The following is a 25703-nucleotide window of genomic DNA, read 5'->3' as shown; positions in this document are numbered from 1 at the left end:
GCTCACTGCTGGTAGCGATGGGGCTTGGCCAGCGCCGCGTGGCACCCCTAAGTTGGGGAAGTCAGAGCACCTCCAGGGGTCCCCTACTTGACCTCAACCCTCCTCCACTCCCCCTTCCTCCCCGCCCCAGGGTCGGCCCACGTGTGTGCTTCAGCCAGCCCTGTCTTGAGAAGGTTATCATCTCGTGGTGAAGAGAAGTGAGCAGATCAGTGACTGCAGACAGCATAGAATGACCGGTGTCCTGGTATGGATGCGTGTACACACACACACACACTCTCACACACAGACACAGACACACACACACACGCTCAGACACAGACTCACACACACACTCAGACCCAGGCACACACTCATACTCTGGGGAAGGAGAGGAAGTTAATCTCTGTCTTCAAGGTGCTTTCAGTCTAGTGGGAGAGATCGCAGAAATAACTACACCCTGCGACGTGCTGAAAGGAAACAGCCTCGCTGGCGGGAGGGGACAGACCTTCCGGTCTCCACTTAGCAGCTCAGGGTGTCAGTCTCTCCACGTCCTGCCCTCCCTTGTTGTCCTTCATCTCCTAGGTGTAGCCTTCTGGGGAAGATGTCGCGTGGTCTCAGTGTGCGTTTATCTAATTACTAGTGATGCGCGGCATCATTTCACGTATTGTCCGTTTCTGTATTTTTTAGTAGGAAGGAAATGCCTGTTTACACCCTTTGCCATTTTTAAATGGATTCATCTATCATTTTATTGTTGAGCTGTAACTGTTTATAAAAGATTCTGGGCTACTATCTCCTTATCAGATACTTGATCTGCAAACCTATTCTTCTATGCCCTAGGCTGTTTTACTTTATTGGTGGTGTCCTTTGAATCATAATTTTTAAACTTTTGACAAAGCCCAATTTATCTTTTTTTCCCCTTGTGTTGATTCTGTCTTTGGTGTTTTATCTGAGGAATCATTACCTACTCTAAGGTCAAAAAGTTTTACACCCATGATTGATTGGATTTTAAGATCGGTGTGTTAATTTCTGCATAATAGGCAGCTTGGATTATCTAGGGAAACCAATTGAGGAAGTGTTGTCACTTTAACAATATTAAATCTTCCTGTCCATAAACATGAGTTTTTATTTATTTAGGTGTAATTCAGTTCCTTTCAATGATGTTCTGTAGATTTCAGGGAACAGATCTTCCAGTATTTTCTTGAAATGTTTCCTAAACACTTTATTCTATTTGGTGCTATTATAAATGGAATTGTTTTTCTAATTTTCTTTTCAAATTGTTAATTTCTAGTATATAGAAAGACAATGGGTTTTTGTATATTTATTTTATATCCTTCAAGCTTTGTTTTTATTATAAAATACCAAGTAATTTACATTGTAATTGAATTTTGTTATGCTCTATTGAATTTTTGGGTTGTTTGAATGTATTTCTTTGCTCCAATAGTCTGAGTTTTTTGTTTGTTTTCTTGTTTCTTTTAGAATTCCTTATGATTTTCCACATATAAGAACCCGTCATGTAGAAGTAAATAGTTTCACTTCTCCCTCTCCAATCTAGATGCCATTATCTTCTCTTTTCTTTTTATTGATTTTTTCAGGTGACATTGGTCAATAAAATTGTGTACGTTAAAGGTGTACAATTCTATAACGCAATTTAGGTATATTGTAGTGTGTGTTCACCACCCCAAATCAAGTCTTCTTCCATCACTCTTTATCCCCCAGTGACCTTCTCCTACCCCTCCGCACCCTGCTTTTTCTCTGGTAATCACCACAGTGTGGTCTGTGTCTATGAGTTTGTTTGTCTTTTTGCTTAACCCCTTTATCTTTTTCACCCAGTCCCCCAATGCCCTCTCCCTGACAGCTGTCAGTCTATTTTCTGGACCAAGGAGTCTCTTTCTGTTTTGTTTGTTAGTATATTTTGTTCATTAGATTCCACATGAAGGTGAAATCATATGGTACTTGTCTTCCTCTGACTGGCTTATTTCACTTAGATAACATTCTTCAGCTCCATCCATGCTGTCGCAAAGGGTAAGATTTTCTTCTTTTATATGGCCGATTAGAATTCCATTGTGTAAACGTACCACGGCTGTTTTCTCCTGTCGTGTACTGATGGGCACTTGGGCTGCTTCCATGGCTCGGCGATCGTAAACAATGGTGCGATAAACACAGGGGTGCGTGTATAGTTTCAAATTAGTGTTCTGGGTTTCTTCAGATATATTCCCAGAAGTGAGATGACTGGGTCAGAAGGCAGATGCATTTTTACTTTTTGGAGATAACTCTACACTGCTTTCCACAGTGGCTGCACCAATCTGCATTCCCACCAAGAATGCACAAGGGTTCCTCTTTCTGCACATACTCAGAAGCACTTGTTGCTGATTTCTTGATGGTGGCCATTCTGACAGGTGTGAGGTGGTATCTCACTGTGGTTTTAATTTGCATTTCTCTGATGATTAATGAAGTTGAGACTTTTTTCAGATGTCCATTGGCCATCTGTGTGTCCTCTTTGCAGAAGTGTCTATTGAGAATCATTGTCCATTTTTTAAATTGGATTGTTTATTTTGGTGGTAGTTGTGGAGTTTTTAATAAATTTTAGATATTAACCCCTTATCGGAAGTACATTTGGTGAATATGTTATTCCATTCAGTAGGTTGATGGTTTCCTTTGCTGTGCAAAAAATTTTAGTTTGATGTATTAATAGTTGGGTTTTTTTTTTCTTTTTCTTCTTCTTTTTATCCCTTGCCTGAAGTGATGTATCAGAAAAAAAAAATATCGCTACAGGAAATGCCTGGGATTTTCCTCCCTATATTGTCTTCTTGGATTTTTATGGTTTTCAGTCTAACACTTAAGCATTTTATCCATTTTGAGTTTATTCCTGTGTGTGGTATGAGAGGTGATCTAGTTTCACTTTTTTGCACATATCAGTACAATTTTTCCAATGCCATTTATTGAATAGACTCTCCTTACTCATTGTATGATTTTGTCTCTTTTGTCAATAGATTAATTGGCCAGATAGGTGTTGGTTAATTTCTGGGCTCTCCTATTCTGTTCCATTGATCTAGGTATCTGTTTTTAGGCCAGTTCCATGCTGTTTGATTACTCTGGCCTTGTCCTATAGTCTCACGTCAGGTAGTGTGGTTCCCAAAACTTTGTTCTTTCACAAGATTTCTGAAGCTAGTCAGGGTCTTCTGTGGTCCATATAAGTTTTAGGAATATTTGTTCTACTTTAGGGAACACTTTTTGTATCTTGATAGGAATTGTGTTGAATCTATAGATTTCTTTGGGTAGTATGGACATTTCAATGATATTAATCCTCCCTATCCATGAGCACAGTATGTGCTTCCAGTATTTGTACCATCCTCAGTTTTGTTCTTCAATGTCTTATAATTTTGTGAGGACATATCTTTTACAGTCTTGGTTAGTTTTATTCCTAGGTATTTTACTCTTTTTGAAGCAATTGTGAGTGGGATTGTTTTATTCATTTTCCTTCTGTCAGTTTCTTATTTGCATATAAAAACGCAACTGATTTCTAAATATTAATTTTTTATCCTGCTAGTTTGCGGGATTCATTTATCAATTCTAAGAGTTTCTTAGTGGAGCACTTGGGGCTCTCTATGTACAATATCATGTCATCTGCAAATGAAGACAGTTTGACCTCTTCCTTTCCAATTTGGATGCTTTTTACTTCTTCTTCTAGTCAAATTGCTGTGGCTAGGACTTCCAGTACCATGTTGAATAAGAGAGGAGAAGTGGATATCCCTGCCTTGTTCCTGATCTTAAGGGAAATGTTGGTCGTTTTTGCCCATTGAGTATGATGCTGGCCTCAGGTTTGTCATCTATGGCCTGTATTATGTTTAGGTATGTTCCCTATGTGCCCACTTTGCTGTGAGTTTTCTTCATCAAAATTGGTGCTGGATTGTATCATGCTTTTTCTGCATCAATTGATATGGTCATGTGGTTTTTATCCTTCATTATGTTGATGTGGTTAATCACATTTATGGATTTGTGAATGTGGTACCAACCTTGAATTCCTGGAATAAATCCCACTTGATCATTGTGTGTGATCTTTTTGAGGCATTGGTGTATTTGATTTGCCAATATTTTGTTGAGGATTTAGCATCTATGTTCATCAGGGATATTGGCCTGTGATTTTCTTCCTTTGAGAAATAAGTCATTTAAAGAAAAACAAAACAGTAAAACTCACTCTTTGCCAATGACATTAGACTATATAGAAAAACCCAAGAGAATGAAACAAAAAAATGAATAGAATTAATAAAAAAATTCAGTGAGACATCAAAATGCAAAGTTAATATACATAAATGTGTCACATTTGTATAAAATAATAACAGAAAAATGTGAAGATGAGTCCTCAGTGGTGTGATCAAGTAGGTTGGGCATCAGCCTGCAAATTGAAAAATCACTGGTTTGATTCATACTCAGGGTACATGCCTGGGTTAAGGGCCAGGTACCAGCCTGAGGGCCTGTGAGAGGCATCCAATCCATGTTTTTTCTCATACATCAATGTGCCTCTCCCTCCCTTTCTCCATTTCTTCCTCTCTCTCTAAAAAATAAATAAATGAAAAAATTTAAAAATCCGAAGGAGAAATAAGTTAAATAATAGCATTTACAACTACATGAAAAAGAATTAAATGCCTGGAAATTAACATAATCAAAGATGTGAGAGATTCTTGAATCAAAGTTATATGACATTGAAGAAAATTTTGAATAGAACATGAGAGAACTAGAAGAATAGTTTATGCTCACAGAGTAGAAAGGTTAAATTATTAAAAATGACCATACTTTCCAAAGCAATTTAGAGGCTTAATGCAGTATCTGTTAAAATACCAATTTTATTCTTCTCAAAAATTCAAACAAATAATTTTAAAATTTATATGGAACAACAAAAGACCCTAAATAGCCAAAGCACTCTTGAGAAGAAAAAAAGAAGCAAAAACTTGGAGGTATCACGAAACGAGATCTCAAACCACACTACAAAGAAATAATAATCAAAACAGGATGTCATTGGCAAAAAAAAAAAAAAAAAATCCCACAAAGGTTAATGGAGATAATAGAGAGCCCAGAAACAAACCCTCCCCCATATGGACAAGTCACGTATGACAAAAGATGTAGAAATCTACACTGAAACAATGACAGTTCCTTCAACAAGTGATCTTGAGAAAACACGACAAATACATGCTAAAAATAGACCTAAACACTCTTAAACACTATACAAGAATACTCTTAAACTGAAGCCAGCCCTACACAATTTTCCCAGAATCCCAACTGACACCAACCGTGCCCACCTATTTCTGTCTTTAAGCCGATTGCAGATTTTCCCACATCTGTTTACCTTCCAGTTGACACCAGCCTTGCTCACAGTCTGCAGTCCAACTGATGATGGCCCCAACAGTGTGATCCCAAACAGCCTCTCTTCTTATCATGTTTCTTCACACCTCATTTTTTAAAAAAGCTCAAAACCTGAGATCACAAGTGTTAGACAGCACCAGTGTTGGAACACCCCTCTTACTCATGTAAAACCTTCAAAGAAGGTGTCCCAGGGAGAAACATTAGAGATTCTCACTCCCAGTTGTCTAAGACTGGGTCTCATTTATGGCCTCAGCTCTTCCCAGCTTTCCACCTGGGACAGCATCTGTCTCTCTGGTTAATGGCCCCTGGGCCATGCTACTAAGCTTTCTGTCCTCCTGAGCCTCACACCCCTCATGCCATAGTTCTGGAATCAAATGACAAAATGTAGCAACTCGGAATTTTTACCAAATTCCTCACACAGGGCACAGCTTTGCCCATCACAGAGCCACATCCACAGGCTACAGTGCCTTCAAACTTATACATATTTTGAAGACTAAAGGACAGCAAGCACTTAGTATGCATCTGCATTGGGGCTTTTCAAGGAGAGCAACTATTGACATTGTAGGTCAGAGTGTTCTTATTCTGGACGGCCATCAGCCGAATCAAAGACTATTCATTGGGTCCTTTAACACAACCCAAAATATGGTGGTCCCCAAGTCCCCAAGATTGGTATTAAAAAAGGAGAAGAGACAGGGAAAGAGAAAGGGGAGAGGCAAAGAGAGAGAAAATAAAAGACTGAAACAAAAGGAAAAAAAGGAAAGCAACTCAAAATTAAGTTTATGAGAGAAAAGTGACATTATCGTTAAATACAACTTGCATGTGACTTCATATCACCTGGCTGTATCGTGTGCTGGAGTATGTGGTTGGCAATCACTCAGTGGTGATACAGAGATGTGCATATCAGGAGGCAGGGTCCACTCGGAGCCATTGTGGCGTCTGCCCATCATGCAGGCCCACATGACACACAAGGTCTGATCCTAAGTATGACAGGACAACATAAAAGGCTTATATGAAATAAAGGATAATACCTTTGCTTTCCTAACTTCAACCTCTTTAAGGGGAAGACCTAAAAATGTGGCCCAGGGCAGTATGACCCTCTTAGGATCACATTGCTGAATCCCAGGCCTAAGCCCTTCTTTTAATTTTGCCATCTTTGAGTTTTGGGATCAAATCCTTGAAACAGTGGCCCACAGATAGTGTGGGTTTTATGTTATACACACCTGACAATGTATGTAGGAATTAGTCTCTTGTGTCATCTCCACTGTGCAGGTAAAGTTACTCGGGAGGGCCAGGAAGACTCATGGATTATGCGGGAAACTAAGCAAGTCAGAAATCGCAGGTCTAAATGCAGCTGTCTCTCCTGAAAGCCAGGACCCTGGATTCATTATGAAGAAGGTGTGGGGAGGGCTGTGTTGGGAATATCTGCATATTTATGGAGGTGCTGGCAGTGAGCTCTTGAAAGTTCTGAGGGGTTTACAGGCAAGTCTGATGATTGGAGAAGGCCCATGGGATAGAATGTTGAAGAAGTTGTTTCACTTCTTTAGTGATAGAACAATAAAGGTGTTAGAACCCTGGTAACCAAGCACCCACATTTCCGAGACAGGCCCCTGACTACCTGCCTTCGGTAAAGACAGTTGAGAGAGCAGGATGTTTTCCCATTGTCTCCAGACCTTCTTAGGCTTCGGCATTTGGAAAGCCTGTAATAAAATTGTTTCACCCACGGTAGACAGTGGCTCCAACCTCTTGTTTAACAGCTGTGGTCAGTGAGCAGTGAGCAGCCTTGGGTCACGTATGGCAGCTCAGGGCAGGCCACCCAAGGTAAGGCCACATCTGTCATCTCACGTGGGAACCTTCCAGCCCCTGCCACTTCTGTGTGCTGGACTGGGTGAAACTGCAGGTAATTGTTCACAGCATTCTTGAATGATTCTAATCTGTGGTGTCAGATAAAGCATTTTTTTTATAATTTCTGATTATTTCTATTTTTTCTGCTGGATGAGTCTTACAGGAAGCTTGTCAATTTCATATATTTTGGAAAGAATCAGCACTTGGTTTTACTAGTGTCATCTTTTGTATTTCAATTGTATTCATTTGCACTCTGATCCCTGTTATATTCGTTTCTGCTACTTAAGTATTCTTTCTGGTTTGTTCAAGAATAAATTTTAAAGTTTTTAAAAGAGTTTCTCCTGGTGAGATAAACCCGTACAACTATAAATTTTCCTCTTGTAAGTGATTTTGCTGTATCCCAGATTGAGTTAGGTTGTTTTCCAGTTTTCCTATGTCTCTAGGTAGTTTCTGTTTTGGTTTGTTATTCTCTTTGATCTGCTGGTTATTTACAAACATGTTGTTCAGATGCTTGTACCGCTTTCTGTTTTATTTTCTTGATATTTTATTTCAACTTTCCTACCAATGAGGTCAGAGAACATGGCAGATATAATTTAACATTTTGGGCTTTATTTGTGGCCTAGTACAATATCTGTCTTGGGAAATGTTCCATGTGCATTAAAAATGGATAAAATGCGAGGATTTTTTTGCCTTAAATGATCTATAAATGTCTACCAAATCAATCTAGTCTAAAGTGGAAGGTAAGGACATTAGTATCTTAAATATTTTTAGCCTCACCTGAATATATGATTTTTAACTGAAAGGAATTTAGACAGAAAGGAAAAGAGACAGAGGAGTAGAGAAAGAGAAAGAGAGAAACTTTGATGTGAGAAAGAAGTAGTGACTGGTTCCCTTTCCTGTGCAGCTTCACTGGAATTGACCGTACAACGTTGGTATGTGCCCTGATGAAAAATTAAACTCACTAGTCATTGGTGCAAGGGATGATGCTTAAACTAAATAGGCCACCTCGCCAGGGAAAGTTCTTAAATTACTTAAAGTACTGTATTTTAAAATAACATATATTATAAAAAAGCATCTCATACCACATTTAATTTTCAAAGGAATCATGAGGAGACTTGAATTGGGTGGTGAACACACAATACAATCTACACACGCCTTATGATAGAATTGTGCACTTGAAACCTGTATAATTTTCTTAACTAATGTCATGCCAATACATTGAATTAAAAGTGTTAAAAATTACCTTTAGAGGTAAGTGCTTTTTAAATCATGGTGTTACAAATGAGAATACAAAAAGAGTTCACTACTTTAAATTCACATGACTCATACGTGTCAGGTTCACGTTTGAACGTGACATTCCCTTCCTCACCTCTCCTGCATATCTTCCAATAGTGCAGCAGTTAAACTCAGAGAGAGTTAAAACAAACTGATAAAAGGAAATGGGGCGCTCTCATCAGGGGTCTCTCACCAGGATTTGTACAACTAACTCAGTGGAGCTCACTTTAAGTGGTTCTGGCTGTACATTCTCTGAATGGCACAGGTTGGTGATCTAAAGTTGAGTGTGAAGGGCACCAGGGCCAGCTCAGCAGCTAGCGTGGGAAAGAAAAGAAGTGGTCACACCCTCAGACACACGTGGACAATATGCCCGTTTGTGCCAGGCCCTTTTCATATACAACTGTATGCTCTCTTTTTCAAGCCATGTTCTGTAGATACATGAGGTCTTTTAAACAGATCCAAAAATCACTTAATTTTACACATGATCTTGTGACCCATTATTCTGGTCAGAATTTAACATGCCTACAGATGCACAGAAGACTACGAGGATTCCAATCGTGACATACAAGACAGAGACCTCAAATGATGTCTAGGTGACGGTCTGACACTTTGGCTAAAACCGAAGCTCAGTATAGTGTCCACTTCTCTCACTGAGTCATGCTGCATGTCCCAGATATGCCTGCATGTATCAGGTGTTCATATGCACAAGTGCAAGAGGAACTAAATTACCAAATTGTCCCAAATAGTTGAGTTGTCCTGAGGCTTCACTGCTGCTTCCAGGGGTCCCTGATGTGGCCACAGATGGTACAGGAAAAAGAGTCCCATAGATGACATCTCCAACTGCATGACAGGTTGCTTTCAATGTGCATGCATTTGACTCTGCATGTGATACTCCTAATTCATGAAGGCCCTGCCTGAGACACTTACCATAACACAGTGTAAGATGGAGACACAACTATTGATCTTCAATTTTGGTCACAGAATCAGGCAGCAAACAAATTACACATCATTGGAGGTCTCCTCCACATATGTCGTATATATATTTTTAGCATATTTGGATCTGCAGGCATTTTCTAAATGTGGACTTAACTGATGAATCACAGAAATAAATATAGGTTAGTGACCTTTTGAGTCCAGAGAAAGGGCCTCTTGTTTTTACAGTATATATGTTGGGAAAAGAAAATGGCATTATGGGTGAGAAGGGCCTGGAAATACTCTGGCTTTTGTCCAAACTTTTTGTAAAATCGTGACCACTTTGTGTTTTTTTTTACTTCAGCTGGTGGTCTTGACCTTGTGCCTTTTCTCCATCAACTTTACCGGCTTCATCCTGTGCCATACAGAGGACATGCTGCTACACTCTGTGAAGTTCAGACCCACGGAGTCTGTTGTACAAACTCTAGTGAGAACCACTTACTCAGAGCCACCTAATACTCTTTCCAACCTTTCTTCTTAATCTATTTAAATTACCTTTCTGTACAATTAGAGGATGTAGATGGCTGGAGAAACAGACAGTTCCAGGTTGAAAAATGGGAGGTGCCACAGGTGAGTGTTATGATTTTAAAGTAGTTAAAATGCCTTGTAATTTCCTCATCCATTATCTGAGATTGGAAAAAGCATTTATTTAAAAGGGTCAATTTGATAGTTCAGTGTGGTATGAGATTATTAAAGAACAACACTCTTATTTTAAAATACTGCATTTTAGACAATTAAAAAATAAAAACAGACTTAACTGCAAATCAGGTTTGATTGATAAATATTTATAGAACATTGCATTTACAACTGCAGGGTGCACATTTTTCTCTAGATTACATGGAAACTATCTGAGATAGATCTTATACAAAGGGAAAAAACCATCTTCAGTAAATTAAAAAGTTTTAAGCTATAGTAACCATATTTTCTGACCACACTGGTAAGAAACTAGAAATCAAATATAGGAAAAAACATAATAAAAAAAAGGATTGGGAGACTGTAAAACATGCTATCAAGTCCCTAGTAAATCAAAAATGGAAACAAACAAAAAAAAAAATCCAACAACAACAGTTAGACAAATAAAAATTCAAACATGGCCATAGAAAACCTTGATTTAGTAAAGCTTTTATAAGTGGAAACTCTGTAGCTATACCATTCTAAGTATAGAGCAGAAAAATGTCAATAAAATCATTTGAATTTATTTCTAAATACCTTAGAAAAAGAAGTACCAAAACAAAAATGTTAGTTGTAGTAAAATAAAATGAAAACCAGTGCTATCATCAATAAAATTTTAAAAAGCAATAAAATAAATAAATAAAACCAATGGCTCCTTCTTTGAACTGATAAGTAAATTTGAAAAACCTTTAGTAAGACTCATCGGGCACTAAATACAGAAAAAAAGTAATAAGTCAGAAAAAAAATGAAACTATAATCCAGACTACCAAAACTCAAAGAATTATCGAACATCAGCAATTATAGAAAACAGATTTGACAATTTAATAAAATGGAAAATTTTTAGGTCTTACACTCTTTGAAGCTAAACCAGAGTGAATCACATAATCTGAACAAACCAATGACGAGCAACAAATTTGAATCACTAATCAAAACACCTAAAAACAAAAGCCCAGGACTAGATAGAATTACAGGAGAATTCTCGGAAATTAAAAAAATAATAATTAGTATATATCCTTCCCAACCAACCCATAAATTGATGAAGTTCACTTCCAAATTTATTTCATGAGACCTGAATTATTTTGATACCAAAACTAAAGAAAGACACTGCAAAGAAAGAAAATTACAGGCCTATATTCTTGATAAGTGTACATGCTGAAATTCTCAGCAAAATAGTAGCCAACCAAATTTGACTGTATTAAAATGATTCTGTATTCTGATCAAGTGTGAATTATGCCAGTGATGCAAGAATGACCCAGCACCCAGAGAACAATAGATGTGACTCATCACATCAAAAAGGAAATAAAAATGAAAAGCATATGAATTTCAAGAAATACAGAAAAAGTACTAGAGTACAGTATGCATTAGTAATAAAAATATGTCAAAGAAGGTTTGTAGAAGGAAATGACCTAAGCTTCATAAAGGCTACATATGACAACCTCACAGTTTACAGTATACTCAACTGTGAAGTAATGAAAGTTTTCCTTTTCAAATCAAAACCAACTCAAGAATGTTCATTCTCATTATTATTATTCAAAATAGTAGTGGAATATTTAAACATAGCAATCAAAGGAGAAAAAGAAATAAAATGCATTTAAGTAAAAAAGAAAGAATTAAAATTGTCACTATTGGCAAATGACATGGTACTCTATATAGAATTTCTTAGATAATTCAACAAAATTAATAGATTTAATAAAATAATTCGTTAAGAAACAAAATACAAACCGAATATACAGAAATCTATCACATTAATATAAACAATAAAAGAAAAATCAAAGTAATCCCTTTTCCATTTGTGTGAAAGAAATAAATGCCTGTGAATTTACATAACTAAAAAGTTGAAAGGGGCCTTTGCAAACTTTGCTCTTTCTCACTTCCTCTCTCCTTCTTTCTCTCTCTCCTCTGTTCTTTCTTCAAGTTAGGAAGAAAAAGTGTGGCACCTGCTCCTCTCAGGTGGAATCGTTCTAGACCGAGGCAAAGAGAAAAGTACTATCCTACTCATCCTTTGTCTCTTTTGTATACTTACTTGTTCTACAACTTACAAAGAAATAGTAAACTATTTAAAAATGGAAAAATATATCAAACATCACAACTTCATTTTTTTAATCCTCATGCAAGTATATTTTTTTCATTGCTTTTAGGGAGAGAGACAGAGAGAGAGAAACATCAATTGGTTGCTTCCTGCTACATGCCCCGACTATGGATCAAAACAATCACCTGGGTAAGCACCCTGACTCGGCATCGAACCCACAACCTTTCAGTCCACAGGATAGTGCTCCAACCAGCTCAGCCACAAAGGGCAGGGCCACGACCTCATTTTCATTTCAATATGTTATTTCGACACAAAACATAATTTATTATTTTTAACACCCTGGCTTTAAGGAGGCTACCATAGCCATTATATTTTAATAGGCTCTTTTTTGTTTATTTTGTTTCAAATCTGATGATTACCTTATTTGACATATTCTCAGGAACGAGGGGTGAATACACTATTTAACAATGATTTTCAGCTTACTAAAATGTTCTTCCAGCCCTGGCTTCTGTGGCTCAGTGGATTGAGCATCGGCCTGCGAGCCAAGTGTCGCTGGTTCACTTCGCAGTCAGGGCACATGACTAGGTTGCACGTCAGGACCCCAGTTGGGGGCACGAGTGAGAGGCAACCACACAGTGATGTTTCTCTCCCTCCCTTTCTCCTTTCCCCTCTCTCTAAAAATAATATAAACAAACAAATAACTTATTTAAAAACATAAAAAAATAAAATAAAATGTTCTTCTGCAGACTTTTCCTCCATTGCTCCCCCACAGCCCACCCCCTCTCCCACAGTTCAACCCCCACCCTGTTGTCCATGCCCATGGGTCATTTATAGCAGTTCCTTTACTAAACCCGCCCACTACTGACCCCTTCACTCCATGCGCCCCTCGCCCCTGGTGCCTGTTACTCTGTTCCTTGTTTACGTGTCTCTGGTTCAGTTTTGTTCATTTGCTCGTGCTGTTCATATGGTATTTTTCTCTTGTTGTCTGGCTTATTTCGTTAAGCATAATTCTGTCCAGTTCCATCCATGTTATCCCAAATGGCAGGAGTTCCTGCTTTTTTTCTGCTGCATAGTTTTCCATTGTGTAAATGTACCACAGTGTTCTAACCCACTCAGCTACAGATGGGCACTTAGGCTGTTTCCAGCACTTGGCTATTGTAAACAGAGCTGCTATGAACATAGGGGTGCACAGGTTCTTTTCAATTGGTGTTTCAGGATTCTTCGGGTATAATCCTAGCAGTGGAATCGCTGGTTCAAAAGGCATTTCCGTATTTAGTTTCTTGAGGAAATTCCACACTGTTTTCCACAGTGGCTGCACCAGTCTGCATTGCATTCCCACCAACAGTGCAGTAGGGTTCCCGTTTCTCCGCATCCTCATCAGCACTTGTTGTTTGTTGATTTGTTGACGATGGCCATTCTGACTGGTGTAAAGTGGTATCTCATTGTGGTTTTATTTACATCCCTCTGATGGCTAATGATGCTGAGCATACTTTCATATGCCTATGGGCCCTCTGCATATCCTCCTTGGAGAAGTGTTTGTTCAGGTCCTTTGCCCATTTTTAACTGGGCTGTCTTCTTGGTGTTGAGATATGTAAGTTCTTTATATATTTTGGAGATCAGTCCCTTATCTGATGTATCATTGGCAAATATGTGTTCGCATATGGTTGGTTCCCCTTTCATCTGGCTGATGTTTTCTTTGTTGAGCAGACTCTTTAGTTTGATGTTGTCGCATCTGTTTGTTTTTTCCTTTACTTCCCTTTTTTTAGGAGACGTGTCAGTGAAAATATTGTTACGTGGGATATCAGAAATTTTCCTGCCTATGTTTTCCTCTAGGATTTTTATGGTGTCATGTCTTACATTTAAGTCTTTGATCCATCTTGAGTTTATTCTGGTGTGTGGCATAAGTTGCTGGTCTAGTTTCATTTCTTTGCATGTCACCATCCAGTTCTCCCAGCACCATTTGTCAAAGAGGCTCTTCTCATGCCATTTTATGTTCCTTCCCCCTTTGTTGAATATTAGTTGACCATAGAGGCCTGGATTTATTTCTGGGCTCTCTGTTCGGTTCCATTGATCTATATGTCTGTTCTTATGCCAGTACCAGGCTGTTTTGATTACAGTGGCCTTGTTGTATAGTTTGATGTCAGGTGTCGGGATACGTCCTGTTGCGTTCTTCTGTCTCAAGATTGCTGCGGCTACTCGGGGTCTTTTTTGGTTCCATATAAGTTTATGAAGTATTTGTTCTAGGTCGGTGAAATATGTTGCTGGTATTTTAATAGGGATTGCATTGAATCTGTCAATTGCCCTGGGTAGTATGGATGTTTTAATGACGTTTATTCTTCCCACCCCTGAACATGGTATATGCTTCCACTTATTTGTATCTTCCTTAATTTCTTTCTTCAGGGTTATGTAGTTTTCTGAGTACAGGTCTTTTACCTCTTTGGTTAAATTTATTCCTAGGTACTTTATTTTTCTTGTTGCTATAGGAAATGGAACTTTTTCCTAGTTTCTAGTTCTGAGAATTTATTGTTGGTGTAGAGAAATGCCTTCAATTTCTGAATATTGGCTTCGTACCTTGCTGTTTTGCCAGATTGACTTATTGAGTTGAGTAGTTTTTTCGTGGCGTCTATAGGGTTTTCTATGTATACTGTCATGTCATCTGCAAATAATGAGAGTTTTACTTCTTCTTTTCCAATATGGATGCCTTTTCTTTCTCTTCTTGTCTGATTGCTATGGCTAGAACTTCCAAACTACGTTGAATAGGAGTGGAGAGAGTGGACATCCTGGTTTTTTGTCCCTGATCGCAGGGGAATGCTTTCAGTTTTTGTCCATTCATTGTGATGTTGTCTGCGGGTTTCTCATATATGGCCTTTATTGTGTTGAGGTATGCTCCCTGTGTTCCAAGTTTCCTGAGTGTTTTCATCATAAATGGGTGTTGTACTTCATCAAATGTCTTTTCAGCATCTATTGATATGATCATGTGATTTTTGTCTTTCATTTTGTTTATGTGGTGTATTACATTTATTGGTTTGCGAATATTAAACCATCCTGGCATCCTTGGGATGAATCCCACTTGATATTGGTGTATGATCTTTTTAATGTGTTGCTGGATCTGATTTGCCAACATTTTGTTGAGGATTCTAGCATCTATGTTCATCAGCGATATTGGCCTGTAGTTTTCTTTCTTTGTTGTGTCTTGACCTCGTTTTGGAATTAGGGTAATACTGGCTTCATAGAAACAGTTTGGGAGTCTTTCCCTTCTTGGATTTTTTGGGTAGGTGTTAGTTCTTCCCTAAATGTTTTGTAAAATTTGCCTGTGAAGCCATCCGATCCAGGGATTTTATGTGCCTGGAGTTTTTTGATTATTGTTGCAATTCATTCTTTGTTATTGGTCTGTTGAGACTTTCTACTTCTTCTTGATTCAGTTTTGGAAGGTTATTTGTTTCTAGAAATCTGTCCATTTCTACTAGGTTGTCAAGTTTCTTCCCATATAATTGTTTGTAGAAATGTCTTACAATCCTTTATATTTCTGTGGTATCGGTCGTGATCTCTCCTCTTTCGTTTCTCATTTTGTTTATTTGGGTCATCTCTCTTTTTTTCTTAATGAGCCTGGCTAAAGACTTGTCGATTTTGTTTATCTTTTCAAAGAAGTAGTTGATCTTTTGAGTTGTTTGTTTAGTCTCTATGTCATTTAATTCTGCTCTGATCTTGATGATTTCCTTCCTTCTACTCGCCCTGGTCTTTGTTTGTTGTTGTTGTTCTAGTTCCTGTAGCTGTAGGGTTAGATTTTTAATTTGCGATTCTTCTATCCTTTTTAGGTCGGCCTGTATTGCTATGAACTTTCCTCTCAGGATTGCTATTGCTGTGTCCCATAGGTTGGGGGCTGTTGTGTGTTCATTATCATTTGTTTCCAGAAACGTCTTGATTCATTCCTTGGTGTCATTGTTAATCCATTCATTACTTAATAGCATGTTATTCATTCTCCATGAGTTTGAATGTGTTTGAGTTCTTTCCTTGAGGTGGATTTCTAGTTTCAAGGCATTGTGATCTGAGAAGATGTTTGATATAATTTCAATTTTCTTGAATTTGTTGAGGCTTGTTCTGTGTCCTACCATGTGGTCTGTGTTTGAAAATGTCCCATGTGCATTTGAAAAGAATGTATATTTTGCTTCTCTGGAGTAAAAGGTTCTATATATATCAATTAGTCCATTTGATCTAGGGTGTTGTTCTTTGCTTCAGAGAGCTGTGCATTGTTCACAATGGGGTGTTAAAGTCCCCTACTGTGAGTGTGTTGCTGTTGATATCTTTTTTGTAGCCTCCCAATATTTTCCTTATATATTTTTGTGCACTTATGTTAGGTGCATATATGTTTATCAGGGTTATATCTTCATGATGGATTGTTCCCTTACGTATTTTAAAATGTCCTTCTTTGTCTCTTTTTATGGCCTTTGCTGTGAAATCTGTTTTTTCTGATGTAAGTATTGCTATCCCAGCTTTCTTTCATGTTCATTGCTTAGAATACTTTTTCCATCCCTTCACTTTCAGTCTGTGTAAATCTTTTGTTTTGAGGTGCGTCTCTTGTAGATAGCATATATGTGGATCATGTTTTTGTGTGCATTCCGCTACCCTATGTCTTTTGAATGGAGCGTTTACTCCATTTACATTTCAGGTTATTATTGACAGGTATTTATTCATTTCCCTTTGTACCTGTGTTCCTCTCCCTCTCTTTTTTCTTTTTCTCACCGCATCCCCTTTAGCATGTCTTGTAATGCTGGTTTGGTGGAGATGCGTTCTTTTAGTGTTCCTTTGTCTGGGAAGCTCCTTGTTTCACCTTCCATTTTGAAAGGGAGCCTTGCTGGGTAGAGTAGTCTTGGTTGTCGGCCTTGTTTTTCATCGTTTGAAATATTGTTTGCCATTCTTTTTTGGCTTGTAGTGTTTCTGTTGAGAAATCCGTTGATAGTCTTATCAGAGCTCCCTTGTATGTTATTTCCTTTTTTTCTCTTGCTGCCTTTAGGATTCTCTCTTTGTCTTTGAATGTTGAAGTTTTCATTATGATGTGCCTTGGAGTAGACCTTTTTGGGTCATATTCATTTGGAGCCTCTGTGCTTCCTGGATTTGCATGACTTTTTCTCTCATCAAGTTAGGAAAATTTTATGTCATTACTTTTTCAATCAGGTTTTCTAGCCCATGCTCCTCTTCTTCTCCTTCTTTTATCCCTATGATATGCATTTTGTTTCATGTCATGTTGTCCTGCAGTTCTCTTAAACCATCTTCATTCTTTTTAGGCATTTTTTCATTTTGTTGCATTGTCTGGCAGTTTTTTTATATGTTGTCCTCTAACTCACTGATCCGATCCTCTGCTTCCTTTAGCCTGTTTTTGATTGCTTCGACTGTGTTCTTCAGTTCAGAAATTGTATTCTTCATTTCTTCGTGGTTTTTATTGATAGTTTCTATGCCCTCTTTTTGGTTGGTGTAGTTCTCAGTAAGTTCTTTGTAGTTTCCCTGGAGTTCTTTGTAGTTCCCCTGGAGTTGGTTGTAATTTTCTTTGATTTTGTTGAGTTCATTGAGCTTCATTTGAATTCCATGTGTGATGGTTTGCTTGCCTCTATTTCATCTATACATCCTTCTGAGAATTCCTCCTTTCTTTTTGGTGGGGTGTTGTTTCTGTTTGGTGGGGTGTTATTCTGCCTCCCCATTTGGGGTGCTGGTCTTGTTTGTATCTGATTATTAGATTGATCTGCTTTTATGTAGTGCCTTTGTGGTGTGACCATCTGTGGTAGGAACCTGTGTCATACAGCGGTGCTGTCTCCTTGATCTCCTTAGCTTGATGCTCTTGGGATGCCCTTTATGCCTTTTACTTGGACTCTCTAGAAGTGTTTTGGTTTTGTTTGTTGTGTTGATCTTTGGTGGGCCCTTCCTGTGTATTAGCTGAGAGTCTCTCTGCCCGCTTCTGACAGTAGTTGAGCTGCCTCTGGCTGCTGCCTCTTGGAGGGCAGTAGTCTGCTTATGAGACTTCTTCCGCATCACTGATGTTGAGTCTGCCCTGCGATCTGGTCTGCTAGCTCTCCAGTATTTCCTCCAGAACCAGCATCCAGTGTTTTCCAACGCTCCTCTAGTTCTTTCGCCTTCTTTCAGCTACACCGCAGGTTGAGTGTGGGAAGTGCACTTTTTTCTCCCTGCCTGCAAGCCGGCGGGAGCAGCGGGAGGGCGCTGGGGGGCCTGCCGGGAACGTTCTCCTACGCTGGTGGGCGGGGGCGTTCCCTGGCGCTGGCTGTCGTGGGCGCGGGCCGGTAGCGGTCCTGTGGTCTGGCGTGTGGGCCGGCACTAGCTCTCGAGCCCTTGTTAAATATTCGGGTCCTCCTCAGCACGCTGCAGCCGCTTCGCCTCCTGTAGAGCCGCCTCAAGTCCTGTTCCCACCACAGCCACGGGTGCTGCTCTCCTGTGAGTATTCTTGGTTGTTCTTCAAGGATGCAGTAGCTTGGAAACAGTTGCATCTTCTTAAGGTTTGCTTTTAAGCTTTGATGAGACAGACTAGAGAAACTCTAACTCTAGGGCTATTTTAGTCCCCGCTACTGAGACACTGCACATCTTAGTACTCTGCCCGGTAATTTATGTGGTTTTCTACTCTTTCTGGTGGGAACACACTTGAGTTTTTGTGAGTCAGAGGTTTTCTTTGCTCCTTTTCGGGGGTCCTTTCTTCGGGCCACAGGAGGTTTTCTTTCCAGACGTACTCATGCACTATGCTGGAGACTTAAGGAAAATCCTCTGCAAGTATCTGCAGCCATATGGACATATCTCTCCTCTCTAAGATTGTGCCCTGCATATGCATGCCACCTAGGCCTACCCTGGATCTGAAGAACGTCTCAACTAAAGGAGACCTCAGCATAAGATGTGGGCTGGATCTTTCAGCTGGTCAGTGGGAATCTTGGGGCTCACCTTCCCTGTTTCTCCTCCCTCAGATATAACTAGCCTGTCTTGCCTGCATCCAAGCAATGGAAGCAATTACTTCATCCATTTTGTTTGACTTTCAGTAGTTTCTTGTAGGAGTTAGTTATTCCGTGTTGGCTCCTAGAAGTTCTTCATCAGAAAGAAACCTGCTGTTTTCATCATCTGTCAGAGTGCTTTATGTTTAAGATTTAAGGCAAAACTATTATTATTATTATTATTATTATTATTATTATTAGAATGCTTCCCTCTAGGGTAGTTACCTCCTTTTGCACCACAATGTACTTTAGAGATACAACTAGATTGTATCATTAACAGTGGTTTCTGGTTGCAGTGATTCCCTTGGGGTAGGGCATGCTGGTATGGTTTAAAAATGACACTTAAAAGAGCTGCTAGTATGCAAAACTCCCACATTTCTACTATTTCCTTCTTACATACGATATTGGCCAGAGAAAGAATCTTTGTCCTTACTTCTGAATGTTAGAAATAGTTCGTAAATATAATCAACATTTTGCCTCCCCTAAAACAACCTAGGTTTAATTATTTAACCTATTAACATGCCATTTTCTTACATGGAGCCTAATTATAATCGCAGAACAAACTTTGTTTAGTCATGAGATGCCTTTATATTAATGTATCCGTAAAGCTGTTTATAGTATTTAAGATTTCCAAATAAATGAACAATAGTGCAAGTAATCAAGTTTTAAATTTTTGCTCATCTGTTTAAGATCTGGGATATTTTGTTGCAGGCCATAGGGATTGGTTGCTTGTGAAGCAAAATTTTAATTAATGGGGAAAAAATGCCCACAGAATTGAAGAGAAAGGGAAAGGACCAGAGAGACACAAGGGGCACTTAAATATGCCGTTCTCATTATGAGTTCATCTCAACCATTTTCTTCAGCTATTAAAGGAACAGCTAATCTAATGCAGTTTTGGTAGCGTCTTGACAATAACATTCAGGAAAGTAAGTGACTGAGAGTCCCACCAAGAGGCTCTCCTGTGGGGAATTAGTTAACTCTACAGATGAGGATTGAGGTACAGCTTTAAAAAAGTGCAGTAAACATAAAATGAAAAGATGCTTATATTGATTAGGTTGTGCGTGTCCTCACTTTTCCTGTGCTCACGAACGTGGGGACCACCAGTTACGTGCAGGGTAGGAATGACTCACCCGCGCGGTCACGCGGACGGTTACTTAGCGAGCTCTGGGGAACCCTCGGTGTCCGCGGAGGCGCCGGCCGGAGGGGCGGGGCCGGGAGCGTCCCCTCGGGGCGCGGCGGCCGGGAGCCGGAAGGTACGCGCATGCGGCCGCTGGGCGCTGGTGCACTCACTCGCGTGCCCCGCGGGGCGTCTTCTGGCGCAGGAGCCTCTGCGGTCCCGCGGGAGGGCAGCCTCGGGGCCCCAGGTGCCGGGTGATGCTTCCTGGAGCCGCAGCGGAGGGAGATAGGCCGCGGCTGCCCTGAGCCCAGACCCACAGCCCCAGTCTGTCCCTGACCGTGTCCTGCCCTTTCCTCGTGGGATCCCCGGTGTAAGGGCTCCTGTGAGGGCCCCACGGGGGCGGGGCGCCGGCTGTGGGATGCAGGGACAGACTGGTCTTTATGGGGACCCAGGGCAGTGCGCCCAGAGCCGGACCTGCGGGGTGGCCCGAGGTCACTTCGTGCTCATCCCGGGGGTGGCCTTCGTGCCCCCAAGGAGTGTCATCCGTGTGGTTCACGGCGCAGCGCGGGCAGCCCTGTGTAATAAAACGGCCTCTGTGGCTCCCACGTGTGCAGTAAAACCATCTTCGACCTTGTAAAGACCATTCTGGCCACAAAAAGTAACGAATCCCAAGGACCTCATTGGCTGTAGATGGGATTCTGTGGAGTGGCCGCACAGTAAGGATTTGTATTTGTTTTTCTTTTTCAGGCAATTACATATGAACCATCTAGCATCAGCTTTAGCTGTATCTACTGTTTAGTACTCTGTGTAGATGCTTTTAGAATATCACCTCTGGTGATTTCAGTGCTAGAAGGCGATGATATTTTTCACCATTTTACAGTTAAAATTGAGGCCCAGGCATGTGAAGTAACCTTTTCAAGGCAGGAGGTCATTTCTGAGGATGAATTCAGGTTTAAGTCTGCTCTGGGCGAGACACTGAGGTGCCCTAGAGTGTCGGAGCGCACGCACGTGCACACACAGCGGTGCAGGGTTCTGCTTCTAGCGGGTGACAGGTGGGTTTGTCACTGATGCAGGCCCCCAGGGACTGCTCATGACTGCCAGTTTCTGTATTGCAGCAGCTAATATTGATGTGAGGTTGGATTTTATTTCTTAATTAGCAGTGGGGTCCTGGCTGGTCCAGTAGGCTACGTAGGGGACAATAAGTTAGACCAAGGGCCAGCCTGCAGAACTGTTATCTGTTGGTAGGGGACAGGGTAGAGAGTCAGCTCGGGGGAGCAGGGGCCAGTCATTCAGTTCCCTCGTACTGTTCCCTTGTTGTGTGCCACGGGCCACGCTGCTGCGGGGGGTCCAGTGTTGTATAAGACCTGGTCTTGTGCTCTAGGATCTTACAGTTGGGTTGAGGCTGAGGGACAACTGTGTTGATAGGGCTTCTCCAGTGAAAAGTGACTTCTTAAACGTAAGTCGCCATGTCTAGGGCACATTTTAACAATTCATACCAAAGGTACTATATACTTTGACTCTGAAAGTTCTGTATGTGTATGTGTGTGTACCAATTAACCAATTTGTTTACTTTTGGTATTTTAGATATTGGCAAAACACTGGAGGGATGATGAAATCAATCAGCTTCCTCTTTTGCTTGGAGAGCCTGCATTGGTAAAGTATTAGGCATTTTCCAATATAATATTCTAGCATTTATGCATGCGATTTGGTCATCTTCCATGTGGCATTAAATTTGGCCTGTGATAGGCTCAAAGAGAGTGCTTCTGCGCCTGCCAAGCCTGTCTGCACCTCGTCGTCTCCGCAGCAGACATTGGCTGAGCTCTGACTCCAGCTTGGGTCCTGTGCAACGTGCCCGTTACTCAGGTGTCTTTTTTTCTAAGGCCTGATGACTAGCGGCCCTGCTCCCAAGCAGTGGGTGCATTTGCTGGTTATGTGCATGTGCTGGTAGAAGACACTCTATTTGCTTTGGGAGCTGCAACAACAATCAAATGAGACTCGAGAATTGGATGCAAGGAGGATTTGTGATTGTTTCGAACCACTTTCTATTTATCACTTTATTGTACTTTATGAAGATACTACGATGACTACTTTGGAGTATAAACAGAAGTTCTATGTCTCGGGAGTCGGCAGACCAAGATTCTAGTTCCTGTTGTGCTAGTCAGATTCTGTACACTGTTCAGGCGTCCACTCTGCCATTGGGATGTTAGGACGATGAGCTCCTTTGCTAATGCTCTTCTCCATCTTGAGTCTGTGACTCTTCTGTCCTTCCACAGTTTGCCTGGGTCAGCAGTTTGCTGACCCTTTTCCCTCTAACCTTCAGGACAGGCCCTGGACTTGGGCTGTTAAGAGAAAATCAGCTGTCTTCATCTGGCTTCGGGATGAAACAAAGGGCACCTGAGGGAGAGAGGGGTGTGAGGAGACAGAACGCAGGGATTTCTCTCTGGCTTAGTTACTCCAAGATGTGGACACAACAGGTGTCTTCCCTGCAGCTGTGATTATCAGAAAGGGTGAGTTTCACTAAATCTGAATCCACTCATGCAGCTCAGTTTCAGTGCTTAGACCCCAGACGGCTCAGTCCTTTTCTCAGTCTGGCCCCAAGGAGTGGTGTGCAGTTAGCACAGAGTTCTCGTGAGAGGGCAACTGCAGTTAGAACAGGGGGTCTTGGGAGAGTCCTGCCTTGGTTAATGGAGTGCAGGTAGAACAGCGGATTCTGGGACAGTCCTGCCTGAGGGAGAGGGGTGCAATTAAAACAAGATCCCAAAATAGTCCTGCCTTAGGTAATGAGGGGCTAGTAGAACAGGCGTTTCTGGGACAGTCCTGCCTGAGGGAGAGGGGTGCAGTTAGAACACAAGTTTTATGGAGAGTTCTGTCTAAGAGAGCAGCGTGCAGGTAGAAGGCGTTCTCGGCATTTCTTGCCCTGAGGTACAGGGGTGCACTTAGAACAAGGGTTTTCAGGACGGTGCAGCTGGGACTCAGTTGTGTGGCCTAAAACTCAGTCCCTTTGAGGCTCACCTCTGGTCTGTAAATGGACACTGTGCTCCTTACATGCATCAGTGTGGCCTTGGCACTTTCCTTCTCTCTGATGAGATTACTAACGAAGTATTTTCTATGTTTATTTCCTAAAGGGAATGTCTCTGGGACCCTGAACCCTCAGGAGCATCCTCATGTAAGAGATCATTGAAGCCACAGGGAAAGCATCTCACCTGAATTTCCAAAAGGAATAACAACAGATCAGCTGCTTGCGTTGTCCGCTGTACTTTCACTGGGGCTTGTTGATGAAGATCCAGCACCAGTGTTGAAGGTAACATATAGGGAAGGAAGCAGTCCATTAGATCACGGTCATTCAGCTACGAAAGAATATAGTTTATTTTTAAGTACAGTTAACTCAGTCATCTTTTGCTTAATTTATCTGAATCGAGGTATGCTCCCATCAGAACAAATAATTGTGAATGGATTACGTGTGTGCATGTATTTTCTAGAACAAATCAGTAGTACTTAATTTATTTAATCTACATAATTTAACCCATTTCTTTTATTTTTATTCTATGAGCTTTATTTTTAGTGTCAACAGCTTTATTTATTTTTTCTCTTGTCTCGTACCCAATAATATTTTAGCACATACTGACATAGACCTAGTTTTTACTATGATTATTAATAATCAGGCAACAAATACACATACTAAAAAATATTTCAATATATGACTATTTAGTAACTTTGTTACTGTATTCTCTTAAAAGCTTAATGCTACAGCATAAAATATTGCCTTTGGTCATTTTAACAGGTCTGTCTTTATCACTTGGACTTTTAGTCATCCTCAAATTTCCAGAATATTTTTCAAAAACTATTAAAATTTTTTTTGTGTAATGGATTTGATACATAGTCAATAATCATTTTGGGACTGATGACACTAATGTTCTTAAAATAAAAGAATCCAGAAATTTAATTTTATATTAATTCCTTTTATACATTACTTTTATATACTAACCCATTTCTTAAGAACACATTTGCATTTGTTTTTAACATTACTGGGAAGTGGCAAACCCAAGAATGAAAGACTATAAAACAGGATTCATTGAATATAATGGAAACTTTTACAGGTGTCCATTACATTGGTGGGGTACAATATTTGTGTGTGTTAATAAACTAATGTTTTATATTCAAATAAATAATGTAGGGTAGAATGTTTATCATTGAGATTTTAATTTGTTTTAGATTATACATGTCATAATCATTGTTAAAGTTGTTTACAATTTCAAACGAGATAGAAAAAATTAGTGTAGAGAGTGAAAGGGCTCAGGAATTCATTTTAAAACCTATAGGAATGAGCCCTGATGGAGTCACTCAGGATCATTGGCAGCTGGTGCAGTCTCGAATGTTGCTGCCTCACGCCGTGTCCCCACACCTGAGGCCTTCCCTCCGTCGGCCTCCCCACCCCAGGGGCAGGGCCTTCCCCGCAGGAGGCTGCCAGGCCTGAGGCTGAGCCTCCTCTCCTCACTCTCCCACGTTCCACATCCGTCCTCCACTGGACAAAGACGTCCAGGTCTCTGTCTCCCCGCTCCCAGGTTACCCCTGGGACAACTCTGCTGCACTTTCCCCTGGTACACCACTGGCTCTCAGGGGCCTCCCCGCTCATTCTGCTCTCAGCCCAGCAGACAGATTGGGGTTTGCGGTGCCTCCCTGCTCATCACCCTCCTGGGGTCTCCCTAGAGCAGAAACCCTGGGCCCCGTCTCTCTCGCATCATCACTGACCTCCCCTCGGGGGTCTCGGCGGCCCACTCGAATGTAGACCCCTGAGGGTGCATGCGTGTCTGTTGTGTGGACTTACTGCCCTGCAGTTCTTAGGAATTTGAGTGAATGGAAGTTAACTCCTCTTCAGTTAATGTCTAGCTCTTTTAATTATTAGTTTTTGCTCCTGAGAATTCTGGGTATTTACTGATGACATGCAGTAAAGCTATAGAAATTTGTCAGTTGCCAACTCACTGACCTTTCCTTTTCCTCCTGTTAATTTTTAGTTAGCTGACTTGGCTTTTCTAGTTACAGTTATATCAGCTGTAAATAATAATATTTTTACTTTTTTGTCAATGTTTCCATGTTCAGCAATTACACGTCTAGACCTATGTAATTCACTTTAGTTGTATTGATTTTTAATGTTTAAACTTCTATTCTATTATTTTTAGGAGAATCTCTGCATTTTTCTCAGTGTTTGGAATTTTGTCTCCTTTGTTTTTAGCTTTGTTGCATTGTGCAGAGGGAACGTGGCCTTTTCAATTTATCATTGTTAATTGGCTTTATTTAAAATCATTTTGTTGGTTATGATTTGACTGCTATCTCAAATCACTTCTAAGAAGAGCTTTACTTTATTATAGGTGATGGAATTTTATGAAGGGATATAATGAGAAATTGGGACTCTTACGTGACTGAAAATTCAGTAGGTCAGACTTGTCCACAGGGAGGCGTAGGTCAGGTAAGGCTGACTAGA

At 40.4% G+C, this 25703-nt stretch overlaps 1 protein-coding gene across 1 annotated transcript in view; it reads left to right on the top strand.

Moving 5' to 3' along the window:
* Positions 1 to 25703, top strand: part of LOC149997339 (tetratricopeptide repeat protein 13-like) — a 42317-nt gene that overhangs the window by 4762 nt on the left and 11852 nt on the right. The window contains exons 2-3 of the mRNA XM_090257475.1: positions 21809 to 21877; positions 23350 to 23525. The gene's annotated coding sequence lies outside the window, so the exon portion shown is untranslated. The remainder of the gene's footprint in view (positions 1 to 21808; positions 21878 to 23349; positions 23526 to 25703) is intronic.

The sequence above is a fragment of the Furipterus horrens genome, unplaced genomic scaffold, assembly GCF_987537825.1.
Source record: "Furipterus horrens unplaced genomic scaffold, mFurHor1.1.pri manual_scaffold_11, whole genome shotgun sequence".
In the NCBI taxonomy this organism is placed as follows: domain Eukaryota; kingdom Metazoa; phylum Chordata; class Mammalia; order Chiroptera; family Furipteridae; genus Furipterus; species Furipterus horrens.
The sequence above is the reverse complement of the archived record's forward strand: the minus strand, read 5'-3'. Positions and strand labels throughout refer to the sequence as shown.